Consider the following 21675-nt stretch of genomic DNA (forward strand, 5'->3'; position numbering starts at 1 on the left):
AAAAACCGTAACTTTCAACAAATAAAATTCGTCTTATACGCTCAACTTCAAGATGAGATTGGAGAATATCCATAAAGGAAATATCACTTCATGGTTAGGATTGATCCGGATAAATTTTCGATTTGATTTACCTTTAGAATCACGGAGGTTGAAGTTGTTGGTGATTAAGTTTCACTACATTGGTCAATTTTGTTTAGAATATAATTCCTTACTGTGATCTTGCTAAAATTACTGACTCAGAACCTCACTTTAAAGTCCAATAGATTGAATTTTGGAACAGGGAAAACCGAAATTTCGATTTATTCCTCGACAAGCACCGTACTAAATTCAACAAATTTTGTAATTTTGTTTAAAAAAAAGTTTCGTGATTCACTCGCGGAAACCGAGCGACGAGGAAATTTCGTGGGTGAGGGTAGCTGAAGGATTCTACCTGCAGGTAAACTATCGACCAACTACACATATCGCTTCAAAAGATAATAACGCACCGAGGAAGCAACTTCCGACCGAAGAAGCATCACAATATCAACAGTAGTTTTACCGGAACACAAAGAACCACAGCACCCTAACTGGCTGCAGGCGGCAGGCATGCAGACGCGCTTGATTTCATCGCGCCGGCGAGTTGAAAACGCAAAGCACACGTCAGCACGATAGAAGGCTATCAACCATCAGCAGAATCACGCAGCAGACAACAGATAGCCAGCCAAGCCAAGGTAGGTTCTGTGCAAACGGATGAAGGGAGCGAAACGACAGAGGAGGGCGCGGAGCGCGAACAAGGATCAAAACAAACAGCAGGATTACATCGTGTAGCATTGTAGGTATACGCGTTGTGTCCGTGATATAATAATGTTTGGAAGCCACGCTCCTCTCCTTCCCACCCACGCTTATCACTTGGTGTTTCGTTGATTCTGTTTATGCTGTGTGAGGATTTATCGACGGAATGTTGTGGAACGATGAGAATGCGTCGAAGAGAGAGAATTGCTGTTGAAAGAGAATTCGGTTCAAAGAAGGCAAACAAATTGAGCTACTCTTGTTGGTGGCGTGACGTGACAAAAAGGCGTTGCGTGACGTATCGTATCGCGAGGCACGATAAACGAAAATCGTAGTTGAGAAAAGAGAACGAGTTTTTGGAGCTGTTGAACAGCCGAAAGGGATTCCGTCAGTAGTGTCGTTGCTTCGGGAAAGGCTGGACGTGTGAATCGTTGTCGCAGTGAATTTCCTGTATGTTTCCAGTGGAGAAGCGTCATCATGGCGTATCGCGGTGCCTGCACTGGAATTTTTGGCTGCTGAAGCCAGGGTTTATCTAGGACTGAGAGTGGGGTTGAAAGGGATCAATTGTGATTTCCGGAGCACAGGTAGCTGGACTATTCGATGAATAACTGGGCCTATCAATCAATCAAGCTAGGCTGAACAATTTTTTTCACATCGAGGTGGCTTTCATCCAGCGCGGGATTCTTTGAACTCGTGGCAATGCAATCATCGTTGGACATCGTTACAGTGGTGTAGTTACGAGATTGGTAGTGGATTGAGAGAACGGATCCTGCCGCGGCTCCCGGTTCTTCTCCCTTACAGCTTTGTGCACAAATTCCGGATTCAAGGATAACCGTTCAACTTTGGGGCAGAAGCGAATTGTGAGTGTGTTTTTTTCTGCAAACTCGGTCGGTCAACTCTTGGCGGACGATACATTTTGAATGAGATTGTAGAATAAAGCTGGAGGAAAAATAAGCGCGCTGTGGTTCACGGCCAGCCAGTCAGCCAGCGAGCAAGTGGATCAAAGCATTTGGCTACCCAGAGGGCACAATCTCTGGCCAACCGGGAACGCTGCCATCTGTCCGGTCTACAGTCTGAGTCTGGGTCTATCCGGTCTTTTTGCGCTGGGCTGGAATGATAACGAAGTGCTTAGCCCATCGGAAGGTGGACTACAGCTGAAGGAGCAGAACAGAGCTACACAAAAAAAAACCTTCGACCCCAACAGATTAGAGTGAAATTGTCGAGGCTCGTGCCATCCGGAGAACGTGCTATGTGAATTCTCAGCTGCAGCTGGCCTGTAACTGCTAACCTACCGAAGCTAGGCAGCAAATAAATCGATGTGGTTTGCAAAAAGTTGGTTCAGGGCTGCTGGTCCTTTGTGATTGGGCAAATTGGAATAATAAACGGTTATCTGGCCGAAGGCTCTTGGCTCAGCCTGTAGTTAGGCAGCCATTGCTGTATTTGTTATTCGGCTGGATTTTCTGTGCCACCTTTGAACCACTGCAGAGAGCTGGTTGGGAGCTAAAAGGTGTTGACAGAGCGCTCCAACAAGTATAGGAGTGTAACAACAACAAGCAGCTTCTGGTGATGTGATTTCACAACCATTAATGGGTGCGGGCCGCTAGCGAGCTTAATTAAGTTCAACCCGGTGATTTTAAACAATAGGCGTGTGGATGTGATAGTGTCGTTTCCAATAGTAAACCAGGGAAAGTGTGTGGGTAGTGTTAAGGGGCTCAGTACCAGTATACGTAGTTTGTGTGTTCAAACAAGAAAACATCGGATTATATCGACTAACTTCTTTTCCGCAGAACGTGTGAAAGCCAGCGGATAAAAAGTGAACGCGGTAAATAGTTTGATAAAAATTCTAGGAAAACACACTCACGTTTCTGTTTCCACGATATAAATGTTTCGTTTTTTTCGGTTCTCGGAAACTCTGTGCTTTTTAAGGTTTAGTTTATTGATTTTGAAATAAAGTTTTCCACTGTTTAATTGTTTGAAACAATATGCTTTTGTGTTTTTATTACTCCTTCCTTGGTTTTTATGGCACGGCTGTTGAATGTACCTATTGTGTTGCTGTTTTTTTTTCTGGTTTCGAGAAATCCAGTTTGACCTCTTCACATTTTATGCTTTAGTCCACTTCTGTTATTGGTTTGCTCCGATGTTTGGTTTCGCGCTGATGTTTCATGAATGCGGTTCAATGTTTTCACCGAGTTTCGATCAATTTTATCATTGCAAAACTTTAAGTGGGGAAGTTATGATGTTTAGCAAATTGTGTTTTGATGTGAATTTTTGATACAATATTGCTTTGAAATAGAATCAAAACATTTACAGCGATATCATAAGAAGAAGGTGATTTTTTTTCATTAAAAAAAACTTGGATACGTAAAATTAAAGTAGCTAAAATTTTCCATTTTAAATAAGATTACCGAATATTGGCCTTTTAAACTATTCGATGTCAAGAATATTTGACAAAATATTCTGTCGAGTTTTTTAACCAAAACATAAGCAACTGAATCAAAGCAATCGAAAGATTCCTTTTAATTCAACCACGGTAAGTGAAAAGTTCATACACCGGTATTTCGATAGCAACTTACAATCTTCTTCAGTGAGCGATTTCGTTTGAATTCAATCGAAAACGCTCACTGGAGAAGATAATAAGTTGCTATCGAGATACCGGTATTTGAACTTTTCATTTGTCGTGGTTGAATTAAAAGGAATCTTTCGATTGCTTTGATTCAGTTCAAGCATTCAACCAAGTAGGCTCACAACACAATAGAGCATAAGCAACTATTTAAATTCTCTTCTATTTCATACAGTCTCGTGATTTTGAGTAGATTATTTTCAACCATATGTGCTCCAAGGTTTCAAGAGTTCAATTTCATTCCAGCTCGTTGCATTGAAAGGTCGGAGGATTTTCAAAATGTTACTTCTTTCTCAAATAATATCAGGTTGTCACTTCCAGGAAGTTTATCAATGAAAGAATGATTTCCAGTAACAACAGTGAGACAAAACAGATATCGAATTAGTTGAAGGTCAAATCAAAGCAAGGTATCTTCAAAAAAGTGTATGAAAAGAAAAATGATCCTTAACCTTAAGAATATTATATTTTTGCCTCACGTACATATCTTCACGGCCAGACGATTCTTGGAGATTTTTCGAAAAATTTTGGTAAAAATAGGGCATATCTAGACAAAATATGAGCATTATTCCAAACCATATAAGAGGAAAGTGGAAGAAAAATTATTTAAATTTAAATATTTCTTCGAAACACATCAGGGTCGTTCATATCGTATCAAAGGATTTAAAAAAGAAAAATGTTCGTTTTGACTTGAAAATCAATTTGGTACCAAAACTTGATTTTTAAAGAGTAATTTGAGTTTTTTAATCGATTCGGGAAAAAATATGAATCAACCCGAGTAGAATCCGGGAAATACACAATAATCAGAGCAGAGATCAAGAATTAAGAGACACCGATTTCGATTCGATTTCGATTTTTCCAGCACGATTTACAGAAAAAAAAATCACGGATACACCTAAGATGTAACCATCATCATTTAAAATATTTATATAAAATATTTATAATAAATTAAAAAAAATAAATATTCAGCAAATTCTGTCAAAGGCTTAGCTCCATTATAGAGTTAAGCTATTTTTGGGTGGTATTTGGCGCCGAATATTCGGCCAGATAAATATAATTTACATTTCTACTCAAAATAAAACATTACTGGATAAATTAAGGTTGTCTCGGATTGCACGGTTTAATACGAGTTTGCTCGGATATTTCATACAAAATTTGGGAAAAGTCCGGTGCGGCCCGGTTTCCCTGATTTTATCGGAAACAGCCCGGGTTTGCCCTGATTTATTCACTTTTTCTTTACCAAATCCGTTAAAAAAAACAATTGTGTTCCACTTTTTTTTTTATTTATGGGTCCTTATCGAAATTTTTTGAGCAATTTTTATAAAAATTTATTTTGAAATTTTTTGATAAAAATATTGAATTTATTGAATAAACTGATAAGTTTCAATGAGATTGGTCGACAATGCTTTGATTTTGCCAGGTATTAAAATAAAATTGCTAATATTTATCCGGCTCGTACAGGTGCTGAAAAAATTACACTTTATAAAAAAATATTCCCATATGTATTAGGTTTAGACAGTACGAGTTGAGCAAGATTATTTAAGGAAAGTTAGAAAAAAATCCAGTGAAAACTTAATTTTTTGAGCATCCTTCATGAATGAATTTATAACTTTGTTTTAAGGTACTTTAAATGATTTCTGTTTCATTAAACATTTGTAAAACAATTGGTGGCAAATTTTTCTCATATTAATTTTGCTTGAACAATTCTTTTTTAAAGAGTATAAAAATGTTAAGGTTCTGTATAATTATTCAGCTTTGAGCTATTCGACTATAATAATAAGGTTTTTATTTTTTTTTAATTAATATAGATTTAGATAGTTAATGGATTTTCAAGGTTTTATTTCAGTGAGGAATTTTTTGTATGTACATACTTAAATTAACAAATAATAACCTAATTATTTTCAACCACAAAATATTTAGGATTGAAAGTAAGAGATTATGATTGCGGATCGAATTAGATTCATTTTTTACTTCTAAAATTTAAAATTTTAGTTAGAAACTTTGTTTTCAATAACCAAGCAATTTTGAACAATTTATTCAGTTTATAAAGCCACAATCGGCTAAGTCAGTGTATGTCTTTAATTTCCAATATGAAAACCTTTCAAATATATTTACAACTTAATTTTTGCTTGTATAAAAAGTACAAGTTCTTTGACCAATAAAAATTCATTATATTCAATTTGTTATAAAAATAAAATCCTAAAAATATTTTTAAAAAAGTTGAATCTGTATATTACAAGAAAGAGTTCTTAAAATGAATCCAATTTGTTTCCAAACTTATTTTTAAAAATATAAAATATTAAAATTAAATTTTGAATCTAGAATCCAAGCTATGAAACTGCGATCTCCTGCTATTTGATTCCTTAATAAATATCTCACATTGATATGTTTATCTAGATTATAATATGGGAGAGTGGGGAATCATGGGCCACTTTTTTTCGTTATTTTATAACTTCTTTATTATAGAAGATAAAATAAAAATAAAAAATGGTACGGTTTTTTACATTTTCAAGGTATCACAAGGTATTTTTTTTTTATTTTTAATAAGTTATTTTTCCCAAATTCTGACTGTTTTAGAAAAAGCAATAATTTTTGGATTTTGAAAAATGGTGGGGAATCGTGGGCCAGTAAATCCAAATTGACCAAATAACATGCAAAGTTTATGAGTTGACCTAAAACTGTGATTTCATAATTCATTTTGTTATTTTAAAGCAATTTCAAATGATGAAATAAAAACGAGAGCTGTGTATGATCGAATAGATACCAAAAACTGGCTCGCGAACGTTTTTGCAAAATTCCTTATATAGATGGACAAAATATTTTCCATAACTCTTCATTTGGCATAAGAAAACTTTATATATAGGGAAAACGTTCAGAATGTGTATAAAAACATAAAAATATAGGTGATTAAAGATGTGTGGCCCACGATTCCCCACAAGCTATGTTTTGCAAATTGGTTGCGTTTGGGTGACTTATTGATGTTTCATCAAAAATTCCTTTTCCACGTGAAAGATCAAACAAAACTAAGATCATAAGCGTATGAGCTTATTTTTGTTATGAACTTCAGGTTTCCCATCGATGCAATTAGCGGGTGTATTTTTAATGATGCGTATTTAAGTCAACAACATGTATGCTAAATATATGTATGCAAATATATGCTCACGCAAAGCGACGAAGATGACAGTTGGTTCGAGATTTTTATCTCAACACACATCTGAGATATTAAAAGTGGCTCACGTTTCCCCATGGCCCACAATACCCCACTCTCCCCTTCAGAACTTCGAGCTGAACCTGAATCTAAATTTTTTATTTGAATTCAGAACCTGAATACTGCCTTTTGAATCTGAGGTCGAAATTCTGAGTTCCGAATCCGACTAGGAATTTTCAATCTCAGTTCCAGAAGAAATTTGTATCAAAACCCTCAACCATAAATCTCTTTTTAGAATTCTGAAATTTCACCTTTTAATATGAATTCTTTCTTCAGGTATTTATTTGAAATTCAACTTTTTAATCTAAGTGATAAATGATGAACCTATTTCGGATTTTTCAGTTCAGGACCACTTTTATAAAACATTCTCAAGTTCCAATTCTGCAAAAAAATTGAAAAGTTGAAATTTGGTTATAGTTGTAGCTATAATTCTCTTTTTCAGAAAAAAAAATCCCAGAAAAAAACAAAAAAAAACAAATTTTTCAGATTCCGAAATGATGAGTTATAAAATGCGAAATGCATCTAGATGAGGTTTCAAATGCATAACTAAGATTAGAATCAGGTTGTTTTCCCAATGATGATCCAAACTGGATTTCAATAACATGAAAAACTGAATAAAGAAACCGAAATCTGATTATAACCATCAAAATTCAATGTTTATAAGCAATTAATAAGGGTTATTTTCTTCAATATCAAAACTACTTAATAAAAATATTGAAGAAAAGCACTTTAAAACCCGTTTTCGTACTCATTCCAAAACACATCAGTCAATTTTAACTCATACTTTCAATTTCTACAAAATCGTTGATGTTAATTTTGATGAGATTTGCTCAAAAAACTTGAAGGCAAAATACGTAATATTATTTTTAATGAATCGAGTTTCCATCATCAAGTAAGAATTTGTTTGAAAAACTGTGATAGAATTGTGGACCTGGAATAAGATTTCGAGGTTTTGGCTTTAGTTCTGATTCAAGACTGTTACACTTCATAATTTTAGTCTTTTATCAAAATTTGATAAAGAATTTGAAATTTTGAATTTAGAAAAAAAAAACAGCTTGGCTTTTCAAAACCTTATGGGGGGAGGGGTTTAACCCCTAACTCCACCCCCCTTTTCTACGGCCATGCTCTAAACTTTTCTTAAACTGTAGTTTATTAAAAATAGTAAATTATGATTAGTCTTAATTATAGCAGTTCATGAAAAAATTGAAATAAAAGTTTAGTCATTGATTGAAAAGGTTGCTTACCCCAGATCTATGCTGGTAGCTCAAAAAATTTAAGTAATCAATTTTTTGAGTTCTCGCATTTTGAATATAAAGTTTATTAAAAATTGACTTTACAAACTTATTATTCATCTTTCAAATGATTCCAGCTAAAAAAAACCAAATTTTTGTTTTTATTCCAATATGTCAATCGTGAAAGCATTAAACAAACGTTATAATGGAATGTTTTCAGAGCAACGGAAAACTTACATTTTTTTTTTTTACTTTTGCAAAATGTTCGTTATGGGTCCACTTGATCTCTAGAGTAAAAAAAAATATTTTATTAACAGATCATGATCATTTCTTAGCACGAAATTTCAAACATTCATCCATACTGATATTAATATTATTGCCAAGCAAAAAGGTCTTAAAAGATTTATTTTGTCAGAAAAAGTGTAGGGATAAAAAAAACTTAAAAAAGGCTCTTTCCTTAGACTTATTAATAATGAAAAAATATGACCAAAAACACTAAATGAAACTTGAATATTTCGAATTGGTATGATTTTTGCCAAAGGAAGGTGCATTTCAATATTTGAAGGATCAAGCTTTCAATAATAAATCATCAAATCTTCTTGAATAAAGGAGTCTTCTTTTACTAGAAAAATTTCAGTATTTTTTTCGTTCCACGAAAATGCTTCATATTCATCTACGGGACCAAGCGTCGTTTTAGTTTTTCGAGCCTATAAACTTGGAATAACATGCAGCATGGCCGTAAAAACGAGGGTCCAAAAAAGCAAACGAGGCGTTCTACTCTACACTCAAAATTTTAAATTCATAATCAAATTATCATAACAGAGTGAGACTTTTTAAAAGCAACAATCTAGACTAAAAACTATTGCCAAAAACTCAGAAACCCATTTCAAGTTAAAAATTCTTCTGCAGTTTTTCAAAATTTTCTCTCTTGTTCATAGAAATTCAGATCTGAATATTAAATTTTAAATTAAATAAAATGCATTTCGGAGATTCTGATTCCATATAGATACCTCTAAAGAAAGTTATATTTCTATTTTCGTTTTTCGGACTCTGTATCCAGTTTAAGATTCTTGATTTTCAGTTCAAATAATCATGAAAAATTGATAATGAAAAGCTGCTTTGAAATCCTGGTTCAAATTTTTTTTAACATCAAATCTGAATCATGTTTTTTGAAAATCAAATGTAATTTCAATGTTTTGAGTCTAGTACTCCGAATATAAAAAAAGATTTTTGTATTTTCGAGTTCAAAGTTCTTTAACTTAATTCTTACTCAATTTCAAACACGTAAAGCTTCTTAATAGCGATCCTAAATTTAAAACTCAAATCTAGATTCACAATTTGTAATTCATATTTTTATTCATATTCACAATACCGATATAAAATAAATAACACCATTTTCACGATTTTTTCTAGAGCTATCGTTCAAACAAATGTATTCAAATTTTTTGCATTATACAAAGGATTGTTAAAAGAACATTTAGTAATTTTTTCGTAGAAAAATATTGAGAAATGAGCCGACGACGGAGCACTTTCGAGGATGCCTTTTAAAAAACAGGATTTGCGGTGGACACTGTATCTCAGCACAGAATCATCTGAAGTCAGAAAATCAGGGCAAAATATTTTTAATAGATGTTTTTCTGGACTCCAACGTTTTTATTTAACTTAAAAAAAAATTAATGAAATTTTTGTGGCTGTCTGAAGTAAAAACTACGATTTTTCACGAAAACATCCGCCATTTTTTATCTGTAAAATCTCCCCAAAGTAAAAAAAAAGAAAAACGTTGGGGTCTGGTATTTTATATGAAGAAAATATGTTCCAAATTTGAAAAGAATCGGATAAGTAGTTTTCAAATGGCGATGTCCACGGACTTTAAAAATGTTCTTTCGAGAAAAACGCGTTTGAAGTTTTTGCTCTTGCTTTCTTGCAGTATAAGATAGGAGGAGATAAAGGGCTATAATTTTTTACAGTTTTGCTTCAATTGACTTGAAAATTTGACACAACATTGAAATGTTTTACAATAAGAAAATAAAAAAAAATCGATTTTTTGAAATTGTTATTTTATTTGTGGCCATTTAATTACTTTTTTTTGTCTTGTTAAGGCCATTCAAACCATACGATACTCGTCTGTTTACGTTCAAAAACAAAATTACTCATTCTTCTATATCTTTATCCATAGATTTTATTACTTTAACAAATATTTTCATTTAGGTTCTATGATAAATAAGGCTGGAACAAATGTCAATTTCTTCTTTTGTCACTCCCCCAACAATTCTTTGAAATATCCAAAATTCACGAATGGGGGAAATAAATAAAATTTGAAGTATTTTATGTAAATTTCGAAAAAAAAATATCCGAAAGATTACAAGACCAAAAATAAATTGATGAAGATGGAAGTTATTTACCTTTTAATTTTCTTGATTTTATTGAATTTTTCAATGAAAAATTACTAGATTTATATGGTTTTGTGCAGTGACATACCTAGTATGTTATTTTGTTGCATTCAAGCTTTCATGCAATTTATTAAATTTTGATTTTTTTTGCATAATTGTTTATGGCCCCTTCATCGATGTTCCTACTTCGAATGGCAAAAAAAGAATTTGAAATTTGTTCTGGCTCCTCATACATATACATAAGAGTGCTCCAAATGACACGACTTTTAAAAAAGTTATACGCTGCATGCTAAAATTGGTCCTGGGCCCAGAACAAGATTTCATCCCAAATTTGGGCCAGATCGGATCATCGGAACAGGTCGCTCAACATGTCTGAAGTTTGTTTGGATTTTTTGAACATTTTGTTCGAGAGGAACTTGCAAATCTAGTTTTTCATCAATAAATTTGATCCATTACAGCCGATTCCTTTTGAATACGGGCTTTCTTAAAGCCTAAAGTTTTACAAATATTTCATCTCAGGACTGAATTTTGATTTGGAACAAGATAAAAAATTATAAAGCTTCAAAAATGGTCTATCCTTTTTAAGGGTGACATTCATCACTAATAATGAGGCACTGCGTCGAAGATTTTGACGCAGCACTAACAGTGATGAATATCACCCTAAAAAAGATAGCTCATTTTTGAAGCATTATAATTTTTTTTATCTTAACTGAAATCAAAATGCAGTCTTATAATTTAGGCTTGAAGAAAAACCGTTTTTAAAATAAAAAGGCCGAAAGAGACCAAAATCTTTGATGAAAAACGGGATTTTCATGTTTCTCTCGAACAAAATGTCTCAAAAACTCTTACAAACTTCAAGCTCGTTGAGCGACCCCTTATTGTGATCTGATCTGGTCCAAATTTGGCATGAGATCTTATACTAGACTTAGGATTAGTTTTAGCCTGCAGCGCATAACATTTCACAAGTTTGAAATTTCTCATTTTCCCGCAATTTGGGGCAGTCAAATTATCCATTCATCTATTTAAACATACACATATGTGCATCCACACGAACAAAGATTTTCTGGTTCTTCGTTTGGTGGATAAAATAGGATCCTCAAAGTAACTTCCGAGGAATTTGCACTCATCTCTATCCGGATTTCGTCAATCAAAACAATAAAAATGGAAAGCTGTCCGAGATGACAATGCAGCAGTGAGTGCCCGACTTACCCCACCTAGAGATGCTGACTATGCCCCTTGTCAGTTTCTCATAAATTAAAATGGAAAATCAAAACTACAATTTCAAGTTTAAAGAACCTCTTGGCTGAATGAATCTCAAGTATATTTTTAATATTAACAAGTAACTCTTAGCTACCTTGAGTTGAAAAATTTGAGGGAGGGAATTTATAGGTACACTTTCTCCAGTCGATAACTTAGATTCTAGTAAAAAACATGTAAAATACAAGTTTTTGGGTTCTTTTCAGACACTGTGGCTGAACTCCTAGGAAGTCATCGTCAACGATCTTTAATCTTAATATATTTCCGGGTTTTGAGGAAAAGATTTTTTTTCTTGAAAAAAAGATATTATAGATTTGCTGTGTAGCAATCACGGAAGAGTTACTTATTAAAAAACATACTTTGGTAGAAAAAGGAGGTGTCCTTTTTGCTTCGTGTGCTCGTTAAGCCCTTTTTCCATTTTTATGGTTTGTATTTTGAAGAGATTTTAGGATTTGCAATATGGTTTAAGTTGATAAGCGTCACAAAATATAGCTTCTTAGAAATTTTAGCGAGAAAAAAATTAAGCGTGAGAAGGATAAAAAACCATAGATACATATTTTACCAAAAAAACCATACATATTTTAAATACTTCATGAGTTAAAGTTGAATTGTCGAACATTCCAATCCCGAGAATGTAAAAAACTCTAGCAAAATGCCAGAACGTTTATTCATAGAAGACAACCTTTGTTAGGATAGAAAACGTTCTACAGAAAGGCCAAAGAATGTATGTAGGTTTTTATGGGATACAATTTATTGGCATGCTGCAGTAGTGCAATTTTTTCCGTCCACATTCCTCGGCGAAAAACGGCAATTACCGGAAGTACCGAAGATACCTCAATAATCCTTCTTCCCTCACACTCTACCGTGCTGATCAAAGTGAGAAGCTGTGTCCTCACGGAATCTTTCACATCCTTAAGCCTTATCGAACCATCACAAGAATCACGTACGTAGCAAATACATTCCTAGTTAGGACTTCGTTGGGCCAAGAATGTGCAGCTCACCGAGCAAATCCTCCCTTAAATCGGAAGCGGAAAAACACGAGAATGTGTATGTATGTATATGTAATTAATGAAACACCGCCCTACCATCGAGGGCGGGATTCGATTTCGATTTTCCGGTTTTTGCGGCACACTATTACTGGACCAGCCAGGACTAACCAGGTATCGTCCCCGGATTCGATTTGGATTCGGATTCAGCAAAATTAGTTCTCCGCCGTGGGAAATCTACATATCTGCACGTACGACCAAAAACGAAGGGATGTTATTTATGGGACCGTAATTTACCCGTTTGAATTTCTGTACCGGAAATGTACTGCTTGCTGAACTTCTTGCTGCTGCGGCAAGGAATTCTTCGATGATTTTTTTTTTTGTGAAAGTTTGGCACACGTAAAAAGCGTTAAGTACACTATAAATCATGAACCTTGGAAACGCTTGTGAATGGAATTTCAATATGTTCAATAACTAGAGGAGGATCAGGTTTGAATGAGATTTCCCGAAGAAATTAAAGGGATTTTATTTTATGAACATTGTCAAAATATTCTATCGTAGCATGATATTGCTAAAAAAAGATTTTTCTTAAGCTAAAAGTGTAAGTATAAATCAAACAAATAATTGGAGTTAAGGGCGCCAAGATCTTTCAAAATCAGTTTTAAATTCTTGGGCACCAAAAATTGTGTATGTGCTTACTTATTCACTTAAAAAAAAAGTTTCTACCTCCTGTCCTCTTGATGTTTTCTTCTAGTTTCAAGACAGCCTTCAGAAAACAATTGAAGAAGTCCCCAGGCTTTGGAAAACATATCTCCAATCTCAATATTGCGAGTGTGAGTTCCATATAAAATGGCACAGTTTGTGCCTAAAGAATGGCAACCATTCATTTCTTTCTATCCTAGCGCTCTCTCTAAGCCTGATATATTATAGCGTAACGATGTGGCAGTAATGGAAGCGAAGAAAAGAATGGGGGGGGGGGGGGGTTGTGAGCCTGTAACATATCACCAGGAGGAACCCTCAGCCCTCAGTCAGACAAGTACCCAGTGCCCTCAGGGAGTTACTCTTTCAACTGATCCAGTTGTTGTGAGTACTTTTTGGGCCCCATATTTCCCTTTCCACCCCACTACGATCTGTGCGAATTTGAATTCTACAGGATTTCTATCGAGGATCCATTTGTATTGCTCAGTGTGTTACTGGTATTCCTACTACATATATCTCCTCTCTCACTTTAAAGGATTAGAAAAACAGACAAAATATCTTTCCCGACGACACGATTGTTTTTCCACCTCGAGAGATTCGCTTTTCCACACCACGTTCGGATTGAAGAGACACAATCATCAGTGGATTTCATTGAAGACTGGGGAAGGTTGAATGTGAAGTTGAAATGTACCACCAGTTTGTATGTTATGTAGCTCTGCTCCCGAGAGTCAGGTGTTTTTGCGAAACAAGTTGTTTGATTTGTTTATTTGCGGGATTTGTGATAACGTTATCTGGCGACATTCAATTGAGCGGTATCCTGTTGAGCGCTGCTTGATGGTTGGATTTGAACTTGGGTGTAGATTTATGGGAAAGCTCTTTTCAAAATTTGTTCGTTTAGATTTTTTCTTAAACTTATAGTGAAACTTGCATCAAAAATTTACATAAAGCTTAGTTTTTTTTAGAAATGGGACAGTTACGAATGCGTGTATCTCAAAAACCAATCCTTTGATCTAAATACTTTCTATGAAGGAAATGAAGGTAATCTGATGTTAGTTCATGAAAAAAATTATTAAAATATATTAAAAATTATTAATATATTTATCGTTTTTTTGTAAAAAAATCTACTTTATCCTTGGTACCTCCCATCGGCCGGCGCACACTTTTTTCAGCCATGATATTGATCAGTATTTCAAACTTATAGCTCGTCAAATCTGTATTTTAGATGGAAACATCCTTCTTCTTCAATTTCTGTTACTTTTCAGTCCAATACTTCTCTTTTGAAAGAAACTGAGGCCAATTAAGTGGATACAGCTTTTTCGAAATTGCTATAACTTTATTATTTTTGAGTCACTTTAAAACGTTTTTGATGGAATTTCTGCGGGCAAAATCTGTCAATAACGAAGTAAAACCATCATGAGATTGAACTAAGCTTATAATTGTTTAGTATAGATCGTAGGTTGCGAAGGGTACATACAAGATTACTCTTTTTAGGCTTTAAAAACCAGCGAAAACCAATGATTTCGTTTTAATAATTGTTGTTTAATCTAAACAGAAGCAGAATTTTGGCAAATCATTATATTTTTAACAAAACAACCAGGAAATACATACTTTAATATGCTAGGGAGCTTGCCATGAGCAGACACGTTATAGGATTCAAACGCTGGAGTTTGTTTGAATTAGGGTATTTCATAAGTTTAATCGTCCATCAGAAATCATTCGTTCCCTTTACCTCGGTACCGGCTATACAGCTTACGTGCTCTGGAACTTGTAAAAAATTGTTGTTCCAGCTTAGGTTTGAATGACTCATCACTAAGCAACAGTTTCAGCTTATTGGAGAAAAAAAAAATTGGAAATTTCAGCTATCTACACTTTTTTTTGCTTATTGAAAATTAAAAATGCCGGTATGAGCCTTGACTTCCCTGATGACTCTTAACCTTAGTTGCCGATCATGTGCTTCACTCCAATGCTTGATTTGAACTTTAATGACATTTTCAACAGTGATTGCATACTTTCCCATCACTCATACACAGTAATTCTTTGAATAATCAACGGTTTTTATCACCTATCAATTTGATAATGATGGATTTTGAATGAATCTGTGCAAAATTCGCATAGATTCCAAATTATGAAAAAAAAATAGGTTGGATAGCATTTCTTACAAGCAGCAAAATACTGTAGAAGTTTTGAATGTCCGATTACTAATAAACGAGTTATTAGCAAAAGAAAGTGTTTCATTTCTAAAAGAACTAAGCTTTATTCGTTGGATCGTTGACTATGTTGAATCAGTGTTATCGATTATGAAGTTGCGGCTATCTATAATTAATTTGATACTTAAATTTAAATTGGAGCTTTGAAGTTTTACGCCAAGAATTTTGTCTTCAAAAGACATAAAAAGCACCTTTGATTTCAGACAAAAATTTTTACAAAAAATGCACTGGCATTTTTTTTCTCCAAATGTCATATAAAAGATCTCATAATCCTTTTGAATCTCTAGCAGTGTGTTTACGGGCATTTTAACCAAGTCCGTGAAATATTAAACTGGGTACGAATATAGGTCGGTATCATGAACAAAGATCCCGAAAAAAAATTTTGTGTTTTGCAGAAAAAAAACTCTGAACTCCAGTGATTTTACCCAAAAGTTCTGTGATTGCAATTTTAATGAATTTTATTGAAAAATTTATGATAAAATGGAACAATTTTACATTTTATTTGAGAAAAGTCTATAAAAAGTAAGAAATCCAACATATTGACTGAGATTTAAAATGGTTGTCTAAGCACAAGTACAAGATTAGAAAAAAATCTGTAAAATCTGTGAATATTTTCAATATTCTGTGTACTGTGACAGATTCTGCGATGAAAATTTGCTCAAAATTCTGTGAAATTAAGGATTTTTCTGTGATTTTGGCATCTTTTAACCTGAGGCTCGTGAGTCGCTTTGGCTCTTTTGATGTAAAGCTGCGGCTTTTTAGTTCACTGCGCTACTGTTATATTTATTTCTGAATTAATAATTCATAAAATGTTGTCTTTATAAATATGAGTTCTGTGATTTGGCAAAAGGATTTTCATTGATCCAGAGGAGAATTTTAAATTTGCATTCGCTGTAGGAATAAGCGGAAAGGACCAAATTGAAAAATAGCATTTTTTTAAACCTAATTTTACATTTTTTTTTAACTTTTCACTGTTTTTGAAGCATCAGTACAGAGATAAGGATTTAATTTATCATTAACCGCAAAAACAAAGAATGTTGTTTCTAACAAAAAAAACTAAAATCAAACCATTTATTTCCAAATCATGTGTTTATTTTTAAAAGAATCGAACCCAAAAGCTGAGTTGAAACTTACAGGAAAATCAAAGTTTATCATTAACAAAAAAAATAAGTCTAAGACTCACCCTCATAAAATTTCATATGTTAGGCACTCGCAATCACTATTTTGCACTCTAAGAAAATTGATCAGATGAAATTTGTCGTTTGGAATTCATCAACCTTTTGAACAAAATTGACAATTTTAACTCGTAAAACATCAAAATATTGAAAATCCACCTTAATCCAAGATACCTCATAAGCATTGCAGATTACTCGGTTTTAACCAGGCGTGCCCGAATTTTCAAAGTAAATAATAAGGAATGCCAATTCCGGTCGATTGGCCGGATATCAAGAAAAGGCCAGTTTTTTTTTCTGAATTATTCACAATTTTAACAAAATTCGAAATTTTTAATTTGTTTTAGCGAAATATATTCGCATGCTTTTAAGATAAGATGCCTCAGTAAAAATCATTTCTCGTGTGTTTATATGTCAGCTTCTCTCTTGCTTTTCAAAAAAAAAAAATTGCGGATTTTGGCTTTATTTGGCCGGATATAACACGGTTTTGAGTTACAAATTTAGAAACCCAATCTCCGGATTAGCCGGCCTGGATACGTACAGAAAATAAATCTTAAATGAATGGAATCTAAGTATTAAGTAATACAAAGTAATACAGTAATACAAAGTACAGTTGGACAGCTTATCAACCTAGAATCATCATTGAAAATGGATGAAAATTTTAATTTTGGAAATCCATTTGAATTCTTAATTACAGGCTCAATACTATTAATCAATAACTAAAAAATCTTTACACCCGCAGTTTTTTTTTCAAAATTAAATTACCGTTAATTTATTTTTATAAATTTTTGTTTTAAGACTTTGAAAGTATCAAATCACAGATCTATGCATTACAAAGCATTGATGAATTATATACAATGTATTGAATTTCATTTTTCATTCAATTGAACGCACAATACTGCAGAATCACATGATACATAAAATGATATTTTTTAAATTTTCCAGATGAAAACAATTCTCGAAACACGTTCTCTTGATGACATGGTTATGAATTTTCCAAAAGTTTTCAGGAGCATAATTTTAAAAAATAAAAAATTTGGCTACATATATTTAAGTTGAATTTTATCCCATACTTCTGGATTTTGGAAAGGATAAGGTTAAACTGGGAATGAAATTTAAAGGCTCAATGACTTTGTAATTTTAAAGGTTTTCTTTGCCGGTGAAATTATCAATCATTATTATCATTTTAAGTCAAGGCCGTATGAACGGGGGGGTTTTGGGGGTTAAACCCCCCCCCCCATGAAGGTCGAAAGTTGCCAAATGAAATTTTTCTAACAAAACATAAAATTTTAAATTCTAATCAATTTTTGATGAATAACTAAAATGATTCAAGAGTAACAATAGTGTTACAATCTCGACTCCAGAACCTCAAAATCTCACTCCAGGTCCACAATTCTACAACAGTTTTTCAAAAAATTTCTCACTTGTTGATAGTAATGACTAAATTAGACTAAGCTTCCCAGATTGTCCGGATGTTGACCAGATTTTCTGATTCTATATTTGCAAAGTCAAACGAAAATCTCAATTGAGTTCCTAGAATTATGTATCTTGCATAAATGGAATGATTCCGAAAATTGCCTGCAAATTGGCCGGATTTTTGGGAAAATTTTGAAACAATATGCCTCAATTTCGTATGGTTTTAGGAGAACATTGGCTGGATTTGCTCAGCTCGGATACTTGCGAAAAAATAACTAGTAAGTATTCAGTTTATTGTTCTTGATTTTCAGTTTGGTTCCTCATTGGTATAGAATCCTGCTTGGAACCTTGGTGTTGCATTTCAATCTAAATTGTGATTAATTTTCCATATTCGAAACCCAAAATTTCGGAATATGAAAAGAAAATATTTAAAATTCAAACTATTTTTAAGGAGCGCCGATGTGGTCTAGTGGATAGGCTGGCGCGAGTCTGGTATTGGTACGCCAGGCGTACTGGGTTCGATTCCCGGTATCGGCAAGAAAAACTTTTGGGTTCGAATCCCATAAGCGGGCCGACAGGTAAGATGTGTTTCATTATATAACTGACTATATAATTGGAATGTTCAATCAGTTGCCAGCTGGCCAGGTATATACACGGATGCCGGAATACCTGTAAGTAAACTAGCCCACCTGATTGATTCGTTCTTCCAAAATATACCTACATCAACACACGCAATACATTCACCACATAACAGTTCATACGAAGCCATGGGGTCCGGGTATGGTGGCGCGCTGCATTGGAGATTTGTCGAACCTAATTATCTAAGGAATGTATGTGAACCCATACTTTGGCAGAAACTGCGGTGAATCCGTGCACCCATGGTGGATTACCAACATACATACATACAAAAATTCAAACTATTTTTAAGATTCGGATCTGAAATTTTTATCCTAAACTTAAATACAAAGTTGAAACATAAGTCAGTTTTATTAGTCCAAAATTGAAAAATGTTTTTTTTCTCATGGTTTTTAAACCAAGTGGGTTTATTCATCACGAAATTGAAAAATGTGAAATAATTTCACCATTCATAATTCAATTGAAATGTACAAGTTCAATTGCGAATAAATAATTGAAAAAAAAAATCACATTGAAAACCATGAATTCATAATCAAATATAAGATTTCTGGTTAACGGTTTCTGATACAAATTTCGCTTTATGGTTTCAAATTCATTGGATTTCTGATTTAGAATTTAGATTCAGGTTTTGAATTTGGGTTTAAAATGCAGAATTCTGCCCAAATTCAAAACTAAAATCTAAGGTTTTTATTCAGATTTAGCTTAAATTTAAATTTTATAATCAATATTAAATATCAATGTTAAAATTTAATTTTGGATTCAAAATGAAGGAGATATCAGTTGGATAACTTTGATTCGTGATTCATATTAAATATTTTAAATTCAATCAACGTCAGTATAGAAACACAAACCTGGAAAAAATCACATATAAAAAATAAGATCTGGATGCATTAGAAAGAATTTGTTGTTTAAAAAATTTAGATTTTAATTTTGAAAACTTCAATCACAGGATTTAAATTATGAAAGTTAAAATAACAAATGATAATTTTTGAACTTGTTTTTCTTTATCTTCAAGTAAAAATTCAGCTGAAAATTTTATTTAACATTATATACATAAATTGCAGATTCAAAATCAAGAGTTCTATCAAAAATATTAAATTTTAATCGAGTATACAATAGTTGAAATTATACCTTAATATATTAACCTTAATAACAGTTTATAAATTTTGATACTTTTATTTTTGAATTTTGATACATTTTCACCCATGCTTAAAATGGTTTTGCTTGCGGTTGGGAAGAATTAGCTTGCTAGTTAAAGTGAGTAAAAAAAGTTTTTTTTCTGAATAAAGCGTTCGAAATCCTTTTTTTTCGATAAAACTCTTTTTAACATCATTATGCCACTCACGATTTTTTATCAACGATGCAGTTGGCGCACCAGCCATCGAAAAACATATCTAGAACAACTGTGTTCGGTGTTAGATGGGCTCGAACTCATGGACATCAGCTCAGGAGGCAACTGATTTACCATCTAAGCTAAATCACAAGACCATATATTTTCAAAGCTTTATGAATACAAAAATTGGCAACTCCTAGGAATTATTTTCAAAATTAAATAAATTATAATGCAAAATAACTTTGACCTGAGTAATTTGTACCTAATACATATACATTTTTTCACTAGTGTATGCATTGTTCAAGCAAAAATGTTATATAACAAATGTCATCAGACCCCCCCCCCCCCCCCCCCCCATGAGCTGGTTCTTACTACGGACAAATCTTTCACTTCAACATCATGCAAATCATTTATTTAAGTTTTATATGGATTTAAAATTTTCTTGACTCTATATTTGCCAATACGTATTAAAGTTATCATAAAATCAAACCATTTAGGAAGAGTTGGCGATTCAGAAGAGAATCCTTGTACTTCGTGGTAATCATAAACAGATTTTAAAGATAAATTAAAAAAGTAAGAAATTTTTTTTAATGTGTTCAAACTAATTTTCTTAAAAGCTTTGTTCCTTGATCATTCATATATTTTGATTTTCTAAAAACAAAAACAATTAATCTTTAATGTGGCTCTTTTTAAATTCCAAAATTATGAAAATTTGATGTTTTTGACCCTCCCGACTCAAAGGGTTGCCAACCACTGGGTTAGAAAATTTGAAATAGGACGACAGATATTTTCAGAATATTTCATCATTCTAAGTAAAGATAGTTACTTTAGTTGTATGACTCGGGGGCCCAAGTGGAAAGTATAGGAAAAATAATTACTTTTGGCAATTCTGCAGCTTGTTACATAAATAGATTTAAATTCAAATATAATTTGGGACTTATTTTGCGAGTTGAGTCACGTGACTCGTGAATTTTCTTGCCAACGTCATGACTCCAGGTAATGCTACAGGAAAGAAAAGAAAGTTCAGATGAGTTCCAAAAACCGATCGCAGTTCATCCGCAAGTTACCTTAATAACCTTAATGATCCACGTTTTGCAATGCTTCTACCGTAAGAATTTCGCATTTCTATCATGCAAGATTGAGAAAGTGGAAAACTTGTTAATGATTTTGCATTTGACTATGATGAATAACATAAAATTAATAAAAAATCAACAATTTTCCGGTTTGAGTTTTCTTACGTACAGATAGCGACTAGCGATTAGCGCTTTAAGCTTTAAGCGAGAATCACAATTTAGTGGTTTTAACTAGCGATTGCTTATATTAATTGAGTTAACGATTAAATAGGCGGCACAAAGTTTTCAGTTAGCGATGCCAAACACGGATTATTTTGTTATGAAATGAATCCTCAATTCTGGAAGGCTCTTGCCAGTGAATGGAGTCGTGGAATTCTGTAAAAGTTCAAAAATAATCAAATAGCAGCATTTATTCGAAGCCTGAATCGATCATCAGTATACCGACATGACCTGACAAAAAAAAAAAACGATTTGTCAAAAAATTGTTAAATTATAATATTTTGAAAATTCAAACACTTACTTATATTTTTTTTTTCGAACGTAAAATGAGCAAATTTGTCCTACAATACCATAACCAGAAAGCAAAACTTTATACACCTCAGCTGGTACCAGGGAAAATAACAAAATAAGCAAAAACAGATACAACGCTCTCAAAAATGATCTCGGCTGACGACAATTTCC

General features: G+C 33.2%; 1 protein-coding gene across 1 annotated transcript in view; it reads left to right on the forward strand.

Moving 5' to 3' along the window:
* The first annotated feature begins 1172 nt into the window (after positions 1–1172).
* The window catches only part of LOC129744723 (nyctalopin-like), a 481144-nt gene continuing 460641 nt past the window's right edge, over positions 1173–21675 (forward strand). The window contains exon 1 of the mRNA XM_055737406.1: positions 1173–2590. The gene's annotated coding sequence lies outside the window, so the exon portion shown is untranslated. The remainder of the gene's footprint in view (positions 2591–21675) is intronic.

The sequence above is a fragment of the Uranotaenia lowii genome, chromosome 2 (assembly GCF_029784155.1).
Source record: "Uranotaenia lowii strain MFRU-FL chromosome 2, ASM2978415v1, whole genome shotgun sequence".
NCBI lineage: Eukaryota > Metazoa > Arthropoda > Insecta > Diptera > Culicidae > Uranotaenia > Uranotaenia lowii.